Source organism: Leopardus geoffroyi, chromosome A3 (assembly GCF_018350155.1).
Source record: "Leopardus geoffroyi isolate Oge1 chromosome A3, O.geoffroyi_Oge1_pat1.0, whole genome shotgun sequence".
In the NCBI taxonomy this organism is placed as follows: Eukaryota; Metazoa; Chordata; class Mammalia; order Carnivora; family Felidae; genus Leopardus; species Leopardus geoffroyi.
In genome coordinates this window covers 63,929,583-63,943,445 of record NC_059336.1, presented here as the reverse complement: position 1 = coordinate 63,943,445, position 13,863 = coordinate 63,929,583, and the positions used below count along the sequence as shown (strand labels likewise).

Below are 13,863 nucleotides of genomic sequence, written 5' to 3'. Positions count from 1 at the left end.
ATAAAATAAATATTTGGGGCTCTGCAGAGCCATATGGTTTCTGTCACAACTATTCGACCTGCCACAGCTGTGGGAAAGCAGCTATAGACAATACGTAAAAAATAAGCATGCTGTGTTGCAATAAAACTTTATTTACAAAAACAGGCAGGAGACAAAATTTGGCCAACGAGCCACAGCTGGGTGACTCCTGCCTAGATACATCTTTTTGTTTTGTTTTTTTTTAAATGTTTGTTTATTTTTGAGAGAGAGAGGGAGAGACACAGTGCGAGTGGGACAGGAGCAGAGACAGAGGGAGACAGAATCCAAAGTATGCTCCAGGCTCTGAGCTGTCGGCGCAGAGCCTGACGTGAGGCTCAAACTCACAAACTATGAGATCATGACCTGAGCCGAAGTTGGACACTTAACCAACTGAGCCACCCAGGCGCCCCATTAATGTTTATTTATTTGAGACAGAAAGAAAGAGAGAGTCAGAGTGCAAGTGGGGGAGGGGCAGGCAGAGAGAGAGAGAGAGAGAGAGAGAGAGAGAAAGAGAAAGAGAGAGAGAGAGAGACAGGGAATCCGAAGCAGGCTCCAGGCTCTGAGCAGTCAGCCCAAGAGCCCGACTCTGGGCCGGAACCCACAGACAATGAGACCATGACCTGAACTGAAGTCGGACGCTTAACCAACTGAGCCACCCAGGCACCCCTAGATCCATCTATAAAAAAAAAAAAAAATCCTGGGGCACCTGGCTTAGTCAGTAGAGCGTGCAACTCTTGGTCTTGGGGCTGTGGTTTCAAGCCCCACAATGGGTGGAGAGATTACTTAAAATCTTAAAAGAAAAAAAAAAAAAGAGAAATCAGTAAATCCATTAAGTAAAATTCTAAAGAAGAAATGGATTTACATGGTAACAAAATATGCCAAGATATACCGGATAATACTTGTCCATGGGGCTATCTAGTAATCACCAACTTCACCTGTGATCAAAGTTAGCACCACTCAGTGTGACAATCGGGCACTTTGTGCCTTCTGATGTGAAGGATGAAGTCGCATCACCTATGAAGCATCCTGGCCAAAATGTTTAACCTGAATTTAACTCAGTCTTTAGCTCTAATTTAAGAGTTTACAAAAGACAAAGGAGTAAGTTTTAAACAAGACCTCAAAGAAATAATCAGACAAATTATGAATACAGGACATTTTACAAGATAATCAGTCTCTTCAAAAAGACAGTCACTTTAAAAAAAAAAGACGGTCACTTTTTAAGTAGGTGCTTAAATTTAAAAGAGAATTGAGACACAACAGCAAATGCAGCACAATAATGCATGATGTTTCACTGGATCTTGGTATGGAAGGGAAAAGCTATGTAAGTCATTTCTGACCCAGGTGGGGACATCTGCATAAGGACGGGGATTAGATGACTTCTGGAGATTAGACAACCGTGTTATATATCATGATGACAATATCGTAGGTAGGAAGAAAACGACATTTGGGGAGTAGATTCGTACTTAAGTATTGGGTGAAGTAACATGGTATCTACAATTTATTTTGAAATGTTCAGCAAAGATTATATAAAGCAAACATGGTAAAAATATAAATACTGTTGAATTTAAGTAGTGGGTATAGAGGTACTCAATGTACCATGACAATGTTCTGTAGGATTAAAAATGTTCATAAACTAATACAGCATTAGATGTAACTATGCTTCTATGAAAAAATTTTTCATAGTAGAAAGGCAAAAATGCATTGTGATTGTTAGTTTATTAAGTTGCATTCATCAATCTCCTCTACAAATACTAGTTTTAAGTCTCCCCCAGAGTTCTCAAGGTTATGTATCAAATTTGACCCAAAAGAAACTCTTCTAAAGTTCATGACCTTGACGTTTTTTCAAGCACCTGCTTTCTAAAAGCAGAACAATTACAAGATACTCTATACTGCCATTTGATTTTCATACATTCTAAAAAGGTTCTAAATATATAACATATACCTCTGATTCCTTTATAGCATTTTTACTTATTACCTTGTATAATTAATCACATACGTTTTACTCCTTTCCTCACTCCCCCAAACAGCAGATTCAAATTATCTTTGTTCTCCAAAGTGCCTAATGCTAGCAGACAGTATTTATTTAGTAAATAAAAATTGAACAGCAAGAGATTTGTGTTCATACCTTTAACAAGTTAAGCATTCAGTCCTTGAGAAGGAATGCTAATCTCTCTCCTCTCTTCCTACTCCCTAGTCTACTCTCATTACCAGATACTGTTTCTATGAAAAACTTTACTCGGCAAGTATTTACAGACACAATATAGATACATGGACAGAGCAGCATACAAAACTAACACAGTTGTTGCCCTTACGTAGCTAACAAACTCTAACAGAAAATGAGAATCTTACAACAGAACTCTGGATTTTAGAATCAAAAGGACCTCAAGATATCATATGGTCCAGCCCTCTGCCTTAACTCAGGTAAAAATATTATACTGCAGATTAAAACTACTAAATCCTAGAAAGACTAAGTAACTCGAGAAGTCACAGAACCATTGATAGTTTCTATGGGTGGGGCACCTGGGTGCAGTGGGTTAAGCATCTGACTCCATTTCAGCTCAGGTCATGATCTCATGGTTCATGAGTTAGAGCCCCGCATCCAGCTCTCTGCTGTCAGCAGGAACCCATTTCTGACCCTCTGTCTGTCTCTCTCTCTCTCTCTCTCTGCCCCTTGCCCACACTCTCCCTCTCTCTCTCAAAAATAAACAAACATTAAGAAAAAGTTTCTATGGGAACCTCAAACCGTGTCTTCTGCCTAGGTTAGGTACTCTTTCAACCTATCATGTACTAATAGTAACAGTAGTAGTCATAGTAACGACAACAATAACAGAAGGCACTCCAATGGCAGTGATTACGTGTGCCGGGCTCTATAGGAATAGCTTTACATGGACTGTCTCAGCTAACAATTTTATAAGATATGTTACCATTCTGGGGCACCTGGCTGGCTCAGCATGCGAGTCTTGATCTCAGGGTTGTTTGTTCAAGCTCCACATTGGGTGTAGAGATTACTTAAAATCTTAAAAAATAATACAAGATTTTAAAAATTAAATATATATATATATATATTATCATTCATTTTACAAATGAGAAAACTGAGGTTTAGAAACATTAAGTAATTTGCTTTAAGTTATCCATCTACAGAGTGGTGGGACAGGAATACAAATCCAAGTAGTCCGACTTCAGTGTCCATGCTCCCAATCATCCTCCTTTTGGAGCTTTTTCCGGAAGCATAATCTGCTCCAAGTAGAAAGCCTTCTTACATCTAATAAACACTTACAAACATACACAAGTAAACTGTGCTAAGCATTCTGCAGCATTAACTAAATGCATAAAGTAGCAAAAATTCAGAAATATGTATCTAAATGTGTTGAGATGTCTCATGCACATTTGTGGACAAGTAATTCTCACCTAGATCTGTGGGCATAGAATAGTTTTCATTCACATGTGACTAAGAAGGATTTTATGATTATCAAGGCATTACTCTGAAATAATAGAGTTAAGGCCTAAAAAAACAAAATGAAAAGAACAAAAAAAAAACACAGTCTCCTAACGTCATCACCATTTGGCCAACTCCTCTGAGCATTTTTCAACTGATATACTCCTGAAGCCACTGCTATACAGCATCTCCCAAACTGTATTAGCCATAATATCATCTGACAATCCATTAAATATCACACTTCTCTTTTAATGGATTGGTTTCAGTCCTTGTGAAAACGCAGTATCAATGTTATTCCAGCTAGCTCTCTAAAATTAACTATGCATCTCTTCTCCTTTCTATTCAAAATATACCTTATGCTTGACTCCATAATTTGCCCAGGCAATATATGCCTGAACAAAAACAAAAGACCCGCCTATAAGAATTCCAGTCTGTAGGGTGATCATAAAGTCTGAAAACAGAGATATTATTTTAACATTCTGTACTGTAACATCAATTAGCCATTTATTGTGTACACATCTGTGTTTCCAGACCTGGTGGCCACCCTGTACTTAAATAAAAATCAAGCACAGACAGAGGCAGAAAAAAAGCAACACAAAACAAAAGCACAAGAGAAGAGAAAATAACCTGAACCTAAAACACAAACATATCACTGAGAAAAAGACTCAAGATCCAGGATAAGAGCAATAATGCAATCTAAATCATCACTAATCCTTCCAAACCCCTAAGTCCCTTACAAACTAGTTAGATTGCACAAAACGAAAACAAAGAAATGGAGAGTATAACCGCAAACTATTCTATGTATTAAGCCAAAAGTTATCATTTCACTTCCACATTTTACTTCAAAAGACTCCAGAACAGATGACGAGAAAGAAATTAAACTCCACTTCCTCACACTTTGGACCTACAACCATCAAAGTGTTAATAAAATTCTGTACCATATCAATGAAACCAGTTACAAGAGATAATTTAGACATCAAGTAAGGCTTTGTCTTGTTTTTTAATCTAAACTATGGGCACATATTTCCAAATGTTGAACAGCTCAGTGAACCTGCTCTGACAGCACTGAATTTAATACATTCAAAGAGTTCAAATTCTTCTGCACATCAGCATTTTGATAAAAGTGATATAGTTACCAAAATACATTAACAGTGAAACTAGTAATTTGAGGGCTTAATTTGGGTGCTATAAATGAAGTCTCTTAGGTCTTGAATGGAACCAGTGCTCATTTTTATATTCAGGCCCTGAAATAAACACAAGTTGATTTGCTTTAAAAATAAAATTAAAAAAAAATCTCAACTCACTGCAGCAAGCAAGATCACATGAGAGTCTGGCTCAATGCCTCACAAATGAAAGCAAAAGACCATTATGTATTAAAATAAAAACAAAGATCAAAGATCTCTCCTGCTTATCCTAAGTGTGCAATGGTTGTGTAAACTCAGGAAGAGACATCTTTACCAAACTGGATCATCACTAGGAAAGGTACATAACAGAAAGTAGAAAAATAAGCACCTGATTCATATCGAAGTGCAGTAAGAAATCCTCATGCAGAAATTTACAATGCAGGAAAAACAAAGGCACAACTTCAAGTTACACAGCACAGGTCTAGAATTAAGGGAAGCAGTAACAAATATACAGACCAATTTTAGTGCAATCAACTAAGAGACAGATTGGCTCCATCAGTTATCTTCAAAAGAACTGTCAAATAACCAGAAAACAGAAGTAGCAGTCACAAATCAGTGACAGGAGCGCCTGGGGGGGGCTCCGTCAGTCCAACTACTGAAGTCATAACCTCAGTTTGTGAGTTTGAGCCCCACGTATGGCTCTGCACTGACAGCGTGGAGCCTGCTTGGGATTCTCTCTCTTTGCCCCTCCCCCATTCTCCCTCTCCCTCTAAAAATGAATAGACTTAAAAAAAAAAAAAAATGCATCAGTGACAGTATTTCCAGACACTATAAAGGCCAATCACTCACCTTTCAAATATACTCACAAAAGAACACAAGAAAGAGCAACAGGGTCTTTTCTAAACACAAATGACAACGTATGTTTTATAGGTTACATAGCAAGTTACTGAAACCAATCTTGTTAACAAGTCCTACTCACCCTGTTCCTATTATCCTACCTTCTCCCATTTTCCTGTCTAGGAACTTATCTATCCATCCAAGGCCGGCCAGTAAAAGTAAACACCTGAAGGCCCCAGCTTCTGGCGGGATCTCTCTTCGACCTTCGGCTCACCTTTTAAAATCTTTGGTACAATATCTCCCCCTTTCTACTTCCTCTTTCCATGTATCAGTTTATGTCTAGTTATAGAAAAACTCTTCTTCCCTCCTTTTTTTCTTCCCTCTCTTTTGTTAATAATAGTAAAGCTCTATAAGGGCACCTGACTAACTCAGCCAATGGAGAATGAGACTCTTGGTCTTGGGTCATGAGTTTAAGCCCCACACTCGGTGTAGAGCTTACTTTAAAAAAAAAAAAAAAAAAAAAAAAGTAAAGTTCTCATCAGAGCTTCTAAAGTGTAGCATAGAAAACCATACATCCCAAATTTTCCACTCGTAATTTCGGCCATTCACAAAGGGAGTACAGTTGAAACATAAACTGAGGAAATGTGTGCCATCAGAATGTAAAATCTATGAGGGCAGGGATTTTGTCAGCCAGGAATGGTGCTTTGCATATTAGAAGGCACTCAGGGAATGCCAGAATAATGGTTGGGGGTGGGGTGGCCACAAACTAAAAACTATTAAACTACATGGAATTCTTTACTTCTCAGTGGGTTGGTAGCCTAAAGTAATGGGAAGCTGCTCATATCTCAACTTGATCTCCCATACATTCTATCATTCAGAGTTGCTTTGAGTTCACAATTTCCTCTTTGTAAGGGACTAAGAAGAGCCACCTGTATTTAATAGATAACACCCTTCATTAACTCAGACCTGAGTGCTTTAATGAGAAGAGGGGGAAAAGAAAAATTCTTTGCCAAGATAAGTTAAATACCCATGAGCAATATGGACACTCCTAGATTCTCCTAGTTGTAAGAACATCTATTAACTACCCTTTTTCAATGTTAAGAGTGTACTTATACATACCTACATCAAGAAAATTAAATGCAATTAGACTTAAGAATCAGTGACATTACTCTCAAGCTTTAAAGTGCTTTGAAATCCTTTCGAATTTCACAAATTACTCTATATATCCTTTGTTAAACCTGCTTTTCAGGTTTGCACTATCACACAAAACCTATTCATTTAGTTTTTTTCTTCTATTACACATTTGATTATACCTGATAACATAACCACATCTTAAAAACAGAAAAAGTTTTCCACGAAGGAAAGAAAAGGTTTTTCATGTATCTATCATACAAATGCACTTATCATCCACCCGTAATTTGAAGCGGGGGGCGGTCTATATAGACGAAAAGCACAATACTAGACACAGGTTTAACCTGCCTGTACCACTGCCAATAATTGGTCCCATCTCTAAAAGTAAGACAAGTTCCTTAACCTTCAGGAGAAGTCTTCCAATGTTCATCTCTCTCTCTCCTCTAAATATCAGACCATGTATTGAATAGTCTTTTGTTCAAAGGGATGTAAAACAAATTCAATAAGGGTTATGTTTCCAAACTTTAAGGTCTTTAGATTTCAGAAAGAAATCAACTTAAAGCCAATAAATGTAATATTGATATTTCAACATACTCCCCAAAAAGCACTTTTGAGTCCATTTTTAGTAAGTTAATATTAAACTATTTAGTAAATGAGGGGTGCCTGGCTGGCTCAGTCAGTACAGCATTGTGACCCTTGATCTCAGGGTCAGGAGTTCAAGCCCCATGTTGGGCGTGGCACCCACTTAAAAAGAATAACTTAAAAAAAAACCCACAATTTAGTAAATGAAAAAAAGCTTTCAATTTGTAAACTGTGCTTTAAATGTTAACAAACCATGTTAAATTTGTCTAAATAGATTAAAAAGTTAAAATCCCACTATTGATTGTTAAACTACTGGGTTCTTGAACTTAATTATTAAAAGGGTATCATTATAAAAGGTGTATGTTATGCCAAGAAATAATAAGATATTGTAGATGTGGCCACAAGTTAGCTGCAGTTAAAAAAGAAAAATATTTACTTGAGAACTCCTCTGTGTCATGACCTACCATAATTCAGAGCAAAATGTTTAGGTCTCTGTTATTTAACATTAAATTTCAAGGGAGAAATAAAACACCCTGAAGTCTGAATGAAAACTCAAAAGAAGAAGAAAAAGAAGAAGAAGAAGAAGAAGAAGAAGAAGAAGAAGAAGAATGAGCTACCTTATGCTATTTGTTTTTAAGGTTGTTAGATGATGCTAAAAACGAAATCTCATGATCTTTATAAAATCTGAAAATTAAACTACAGTATATAGAATACACTTCTGGAAAACTTCTTTACATCAAGAATTTAGTAAAAACTTCTTTTTATCATAACATTGATTCAACTACCTGATCAAATCACTCGAGTTAGTCTAAAAGGTGATTTTCTTTGGAGGGAAGGAGAAGATATAGTTTAAACACTGAAAAGTGTAATTCAGGTCAAATCTACACAAAGAGGCTAAACCACATTAAGATGTTTCTTTTGAGGGGCGCCTGGCTGGCTCAGTCAGAGCATTCGACTTTTTTTTTTTTTTTTTTTTTAAGTTTATTTACTTATTTTGAGAGGCAGAGAGAGAGCACACACATGTGCGAAGAGGGTTTGGGCAGAGAGAGAAGGAAGGAAGGAGGGAGAGGGAGAGAGAAAGGGAGAGACAGGGAGAGGGAGACGGAGGGAGAGACAGGGAGGGAGAGACAGGGAGGGGGAGAAAGAGAGAGAGAAACCCAAGCAAGCCCGCTGTCAGCACAGAGCCAGAGATGGGGCTCAAACACACGTATAGGGAAATCATGACCTGAGCAGAAATCAAAAGTACGATGCTTAACGAACTGAGCCACTCAGGTGCCCCTGGAGCATTTGACTCTTGACCTCAGGATCTTGAGTTTGAGCCCCACACTGGGCGTAGAGATTACTTAAAAAAACAAAACTTTAAAAAAGTTAAGAAAAAAAGAAATGTTTCTTTTGAAAAAAGATTCCAAAATGGCCAATCAGAGATATTAGCATACTTAGTCTAAAAGATCAATAGTTATTTTCTTTTAAATCAATATTTTGGTATAAACAAGTATCAACAAACACAAATAAACAAAGATTATGAAGTACCTTTTCTTCATCTATACTTGTTAGATCAGTATGACAGTTTATACAAAAACTACAAAAACCAGTATTCTCCAAATCCACCCTATTTCCCTTCCCTGTTTGGTCTGAGTACAGGATAGTGAGATGGAAAGTAGTCGGGTTACATTTCCAGGGTTTACCTAGTTTCTGAGAATTTTATCTCATATCCCCAATTAATCAGTCCTTTTAATCCACAACTCTACTGATATGATATATAAAATATATTCTACAGTAAAACTTTAAAGCTGCTAATATATTATTTCATTTTGACCCACATTCTGAAATTAGTTCATTAAGAAAAAAAAATAAAAAGAATCAAGTACAATGTGGGGGAGGGGGGAATGGATATCCAGAAATAACCATATTCTCCAACATTCTCTTCCTGCTAACTATAATTTTATATGTTATACTAAGTATCACTTGAATAAATTTTGCTATTTGAATTCTGGAATTTAAAATAAGTTTATTCTAACTCTGACACTGTCAGTTGTTTCCCAACTCATTTTTGTTTAAAATCAGTGAACTGTGAAAGGCATATTTCACAGAAAAAGTAAAATACCATGTTATATTTTAATAAGTTAATTTTACTCACTTTACTAATTTCTTATGAAAGACCACTATGGAGTTAGAATTATACTTCTTTACTCTCTATTGTAGGTAGTATCACAAAATTCTTTAAAATAGTTACATGTAATATACAAATATTCATACAATGTAGATAATGCTTGTAACTAACACCAATGAGAGTGGGGGGAAAATTCACTCTCAGTGTCATGTGCGCTAAAAGAAATGTTTACCAACCCATTTACAAGGGCATGTTTACAATTGTTCCACCATTGGCTCAATTTTTAATGAATCACCACAATCCCTAAGCGACACTATGGCAAATTCTACTCTTCAACGAGTATCACGAGACAGTCTATCAGCATCAAATTTTAATTCAAAAGACTTCGTAAAAAATGTACATTATAGGGAAAAAATGTACATTATAGGAAAACATGAACTACTTTTTCTGACCCTTGTCAACTTGTGAATTAGTTTTTCTTAGAAGCACAGCTAAGTAGACATACCATTCCTTCAGATGATGTAATTTGTAGAGATTTGGTAATTACGATATGTTAACAACTAACATAAAATAATATTTATTGCCGTGACTATCAGACAAACTTTAAAAGCTTTCACCTATTCCTGGAGTCTTCGCAGAAATCAGACACCTGGTATGAGAAAACAGGTGTTGAGAGCTCTGCTGGTCATTTCTAAGAGATTAATGCAACATGTACAAATTCCACAGATTATATACAAAAACTGAGGAAATCTTAACCAAGGGGTACAAAAGATCACATAAAAACACAACTCCATGCTGACAATGCAACATGGAGAGCCACTGCAGAAACTGTGATAAAACTTTATGAGAGCAAAAATAAATGAAGAGGGGAAAACACAACCACCATTTAAAGAAGACACTGACAGAAGCAAAGAAGCACAGTAAAAATCAGGATTATCCCTGGGGGGGAAAAATCTGTTGACAAAAAAAAAAAAAAAAAAACCAACCGTTCTAAATACTAAATTTTAGAAGTGCAATTGAAACAACACATTGCTGGGGCGCCTGGGTGGCGCAGTCGGTTAAGCGTCCGACTTCAGCCAGGTCACGATCTCGCGGTCCGTGAGTTCGAGCCCCGCGTCGGGCTCTGGGCTGATGGCTCAGAGCCTGGAGCCTGTTTCCGATTCTGTGTCTCCCTCTCTCTCTGACCCTCCCCCGTTCATGCTCTGTCTCTCTCTGTCCCAAAAATAAATAAACGTTGGAAAAAAAAAAAAAAAAAAGAAACAACACATTGCCCATTCAGGAGGCCTACAAAAATATTTCTTTAAAAAAAGTTATCACCTTAATAGTGTAACTTCAACCGTATTTTTTAAAGCCTGTACACTTGGAAAAGATTATCATAATAATTAGAATAACTTGTCTCTATTTAGAAATGCTGTTTAAAAGCAGGCCAATGATAGGAACTCTGCTATTGCACAACAGAGAAAGTAAATGAAATAATGTCCATTAACGTTCAGTGTTGATGGTATGTTGCTCAATCTCCCAGAACATAGGGACTTACAGTATCTGCCCTCTACAATTTACCACTTCTACGTCCGTGCAGTAGCTCAAATAAAATGAGTTCCTGTGTTAATCCCACAATAAACCTCAGTAATTCTCACATCACAGTTGTAAAGGTTTGTTAACAAAAAGAATGTTTTTCCCAAAATAGCTACATATCACTAAGACTACTCAAATTCCTAAATAATCCTTTTACAAGTCTCCTGCCAACTTTATTTTGATACATTAAACATGTGGAGCCTATTTTAAAAGGTCTTTAACTGTGACTTCATGAAAACAGCTTCCTAGTTGTTCATCTAATGTCTTCTTTTTAAAGTTTCCACGTTGTTTTTAAGCCGACTTGAATACTTATGAATCTGGGCCGACTATCAAATGCTTAAGAAGCAGTTTTGCCAAGTAAGATGGGCAAATGTTCTAGATCTGCTAAATCGGACAATAAAGGTCAGGCAACTTAAAAAACGAAATAACTTATTTCCAACATTCACTGAGCCCCTCTTTTTTAAATTACCTTGGTGTTATTCTCACATTTAACGTTTATGAATACAACCTACTTTTGAAAGGACATTAGACCCAATTAAATTATTTTAAAAAAACTGATCTTCCACATAAAGCCGGTTAGTCTACTCTTAATGGGCCTCTGGAAGATTTGGGGTACTGAAGGCGGAAGTTTCATTTAAAAACTTTTTTGCGGAAAAGAATGACATCCGAAAAGGACTGCTGGGGAAGGCAGGGAAGAGCCCGGAGTCACCAAGAAGAGAAAGAAGCGATTTAGAGCTACTAAGAAGGAGGTGGTGAGAGGCAGAGAAAGAAGAACGAGAAAGAAGATTTAACAAGGAAGTGAAGTGGAGCGCAGAGTGGGGCAAAAGCTGATGAGGAAACAAATGTAAAAGGTAGGGTTTTCAAATAGGCATGATCCAGGAAGGGATGAGTTAAAGCCTGGAGTAGCCCTAGCCCCAGTGCTTTGGTGTGAAAGAGACGCTCGCTGTCTGAAGCAGAAAACAGGGGGAAAGCAGTTCACTTCCAGGCGTTGGAGCAAAGTAAAATTCCCTGCCCCGAGCCTCTCCCAGCCTCGGCCGAGCGCGGAGGCGGCGGCTGGGGAAGGGGCCTACCCAGGAGCCAGGCTCCGCGTTCTGCTCCCCCAGACTCCACGGCAGAAAGAAAAAAAAAAAAAAAAAAAAAGGCGACGGTTAGACAGGTAGGGCCCACGACCGCAGCCCGGCGGCACCCCGAAAACGGTCCGGGGCCTCGGCGGTGCCCGCGAGCCGTTTCCCCTGCGGCGGGGCGCGGAGCGGCCTTACCTGGGGCGAGGGAGGGAAGCGAGGTCTAGGGCGTCCGTTCTCGCCCGCCGCAGAGAACCCCTGCTGCACTCAACCCAGGCTTCCGACTGAGGCGTGACCCTGCCTCAGCCGCCGCTTCCCCGTCGGGGTCTCGGCCACCTCCTCCGCCGCCTCCGGGGCTGTTTACACCGTCGGGCCCCGCACGCCGCCGCCGCCGCCGCTGCCGCCTTCTCTCCACCCTAGCGCCGTTGCCGATTCGGCCGCCGCCACCTCCTCCGCCGCAGCCTCGTCTCTCTGGAGCATCTTCCAGCCACCGAACCCTGAGAAGCAGAGAGTCCAGCCGCGCCGGCAGGAAACTCCCCCGCAACTGCTAGGGGGACCAGGCGGTCAGAACACCGGCGGCTTTTCCGCCATTGAGCAGCAGCCGCTCGGCTCCTTCTGCAACCCCCTCCCCGCACCCTCTCCTCCCCGCCCCTCGGGCAGCCCCGCCCCCAGATCCCACCCATTGGGACGGCGCGGCCTCTGGCTGCACCCGGCTGGCTGGGCTTCCCGTCAATCAGCATCCCCCTCCCACTTCGGCTGCCCCGTACCTCCGTACTCAGTTTTCCCCGCCCACAATGCCCCGCCTCTCAGTTCCTAATTTCCCATTGGGCACCAGTGACCACCTTCAATTGGCAAGGTCAACTATCCATCAAACACCGCCCACTGAGTGAGACCCAACCCTTCATTACCATTTACTTTATTCAGCCCCGCCTCTGGACGTCAGGAACCAACCCACCCTACCAGCCATAAGTAGAGATCGCCATCAATCAAATAACGCCCACCTGCACTCCGCCTCGCAAAGCCCGAACCCTAGCGATTCTCCTTTTTTATTGGTCCAAAGGGTGACCCGAACCCTCAATCATTGGCTTTCTCTGCGTGTCCGTCACTAAACCAATTTCCAAGTCCGTCACACTGGCTTTTTTTAAATGAACGCGCAAAAGGCGGGGAAGTATTCGAAAAGCGATTGGCTAGTCTTCGAAAACGGTCAAATCCAGACAGTGTGTGCGGATCCTTCCCGTTCTACGAGAATCATGCCCCTTTATTTCTAACCTCTAAGCCTTGCGTAAAACAAGCGCCATAAAGGAGCCAACGCGCTTGTGCAGTTATAGGTGTGGAAGCCTAGTCCCACCCGGAATTGCAGGGGGTTGGCTGCCGATTGGCTAACAAAGTCCTGTTAGGCCCTCATTGGAGAATATAAACGCCTCTCTTTGGCGTAGAGACGGAAGGGATGGCGCGGGCGAGGATCAGAAGCGGTCCGGGGAGAGGCGGTTGTTTTGCTTCAGCCAGCGGGAGGGGCATACGCGGGAGAGAGAAGCTCAGAACGCTGGGCTCTGGGGGAGGTGTTGCGGGGAGGGAAAAAGCCCGGATGTTTCCCAACAATGAAATCATCGCCGACCAATCAGAGCTGCTGAGCTGATATACCTGCCGGACCTGTCCGCAGTAGGGGAGGGAATGAGTTAGTGAGCGGGAAATTGGGGTATCGGGAATGGCTGGAAAGCGAATTGAGAAAATGGGACAGGCGATCCCTTCAAGAGGACTCTGTGCTGTTAAGGGTTATTTGTGTTCTTTCTAAGCCTGCAATGCCTGGCATTCAGCCCTTGACATTTCCATGTTTTGTTTCTTAGTCAACATTGATTTTTAAAACTCGGCCTAGTCTTTGACATTCATTCCTTCGTTCCACAATTCTTGAGCGCCTGCTATTTGCCAGGCACTATGCGAAGAACTGCAGACACAAAACTAAATTAGGCAATCCCACTACAAGATGATACA

General features: G+C 40.2%; 1 protein-coding gene across 6 annotated transcripts in view; it reads right to left on the bottom strand.

Annotated features, from left to right (window-relative positions):
• The window catches only part of PPM1B (protein phosphatase, Mg2+/Mn2+ dependent 1B), a 91,747-nt gene extending 79,224 nt beyond the window's left edge, over positions 1 to 12,523 (bottom strand). For 3 of the 6 annotated variants that reach the window (XM_045445889.1, XM_045445892.1, XM_045445891.1), the window contains exon 1: positions 12,073 to 12,512. The gene's annotated coding sequence lies outside the window, so the exon portion shown is untranslated. Of the gene's footprint in view, positions 1 to 12,072 lie in introns of all 6 variants that reach the window. The other 3 variants (XM_045445890.1, XM_045445887.1, XM_045445893.1) reach the window with 2 other exon arrangements.
• Positions 12,524 to 13,863: the final 1,340 nt, after the last annotated feature.